The following is a 2,003-nucleotide window of genomic DNA, read 5'->3' on the forward strand; positions in this document are numbered from 1 at the left end:
TGCTCCCAGCACTGGGGGACAGGATCTGGGTGGGAGGAGACAGCTGGTAAGGCTTGGAAGTGTTCTCCTTGTGTGGTGATGATGCTGCATTGTCCAGGACTGCTCCCATCCAGGCATTTACCTGCAGAACATTTCCAAGTAGATTATACGGGGAGCATAGCAAGGCAGGGGCAGCAGGAAAGGGGAAGTCCTGCTTTTTTAATCTATTGTTTTGGGTTACCTGAATGGGAAATTGACCATAGATATTCATTTTAGTTCAGCTTGAGGCAAATAAAAAAAAAAAATTATCTCTGATCTAAATAAATCAGGCAGTGACAGAAATCAGCACAGGGCCCCTCCCAGGCAGCATCAGTGTCACTATTCCAACATCCTCAGGGTTTCTCTGAAGTTGCCATCAGAGCCTGCAGAGCCGGAGCTGCCCCTGGGCAGTGTCTGAGCTGAGAGGGGTCTGCAGGGCAGACCTGAGCCCTCAGGGCTGGGCTGGTCTCTGGCAGCACTGGCAGGGCCAAACCCTGGGCACAGGGAAGCAGCTGCTGGCAGGGACAGCTCCGGGCAGCAGAGCCCTGGACAGGCAGAGGGGGGAAAGTGCCCCCAGGCTGTGCTGGGATATTTAAAATCCTCTCCAAACACAGCTATTCCATGATTTCTTTTGTTACAGATCCCCATGCCAAGGCTCAGCAAATGTCCAACAGCAGCTCCATCCGGCAATTCCTCCTGCTGGCATTGGCAGACACGCGGCAGCTGCAGCTCCTGCACTTCTGCCTATTGCTGGGCATCTCCCTGGCTGCCCCCCTGGGCAACGGCCTCATCATCAGCGCCGTAGCCTGCAGCCACCACCTGCACACGCCCATGTTCTTCTTCCTGCTCAACCTGGCCCTCTCTGACCTGGGCTCCATCTGCACCACTGTCCCCAAAGCCATGCACAATTCCCTCTGGGACACCAGGAACATATCCTACTCAGGATGTGCTGCACAGCTCTTTTTCTTTCTGTTCTTCATTGGAGCTGCGTACTATCTCCTGACCATCATGTGCTACGACCGCTACGTGTCCATCTGCAAACCCCTGCACTACGGGACCCTCCTGGGCAGCAGAGCTTGTGCCCACATGGCAGCAGCTGCCTGGGCCAGTGCCTTTCTCAATGCTCTGCTGCTCACGGCCAATACATTTTCCCTGCCCCTGTGCCATGGCAATGCCCTGGGCCAGTTCTTCTGTGAAATCCCACAGATCCTCAAGCTCTCCTACTCTAAATCCTACCTCAGGGAACTTGGGTTTCTTGCTGTTACTGCCTGTTTATAATTTGGTTGCTTTGTATTCATTGTTTTCTCCTATGTGCAGATCTTCAGGGCTGTGCTGAGGATCCCCTCTGAGCAGGGACGGCACAAAGCCTTTTCCACATGCCTCCCTCACCTGCCTGTTCTAACCCTGTTCATTAGCACTATCATGTTTGCTCACCTGAGGCCCCCCTCCATGTCCTCCCCATCCCTGGATCTGGCGCTGTCAGTTCTGTACTCGGTGGTGCCTCCAGCCCTGAACCCCCTCATCTACAGCCTGAGGAACCAGGAGCTCAAGGCTGCAGTGTGGACACTGATGACTGGATGCTTTCAGAAATATTAAACTGCTGGCAAATGTCTTCAAATGACTTGTAATAAAAGTCACCTTTCAAACTTCTTGTTTGTTTGGTTGTGGTTGTTTTCCTTTCTTTTACTGTTTTCATATTGTCCACACAGAAATGTCATTCTTTGTGCCATTTCTCATTTTGTTTCTCTCCACCTTCCCTACGGTCACAGACTGTGTCAATGAGAGGCTGGTTTCCTTGAGGCTTTACAGGAACTAAAGGATCTCCCAACAGAGTTTTCACCAGAGATGCCCCTTCTGTTTCCTTCTCTGGAGCTGCAGCAGCAATGTCTGTGTGCAGAGCTGGGGGCAGATCAGGGCTGGCCCAGCAGCTGTGCCCAGCAGCAGCAGCACTTGGCGTTGCCAGTGCTGCTGCCGTGGTCCTGCCC

At 53.0% G+C, this 2,003-nt stretch overlaps 1 pseudogene; it reads left to right on the forward strand.

Moving 5' to 3' along the window:
• The first annotated feature begins 657 nt into the window (after nucleotides 1-657).
• On the forward strand, nucleotides 658-1,614 carry LOC128945871 (olfactory receptor 14J1-like; annotated as a pseudogene).
• Nucleotides 1,615-2,003: the final 389 nt, after the last annotated feature.

The sequence above is a fragment of the Melozone crissalis genome, unplaced genomic scaffold, assembly GCF_028551555.1.
Source record: "Melozone crissalis strain CALT ecotype California unplaced genomic scaffold, PUWL_Pcris_2 ptg000068l_1, whole genome shotgun sequence".
Taxonomy (NCBI): domain Eukaryota; kingdom Metazoa; phylum Chordata; class Aves; order Passeriformes; family Passerellidae; genus Melozone; species Melozone crissalis.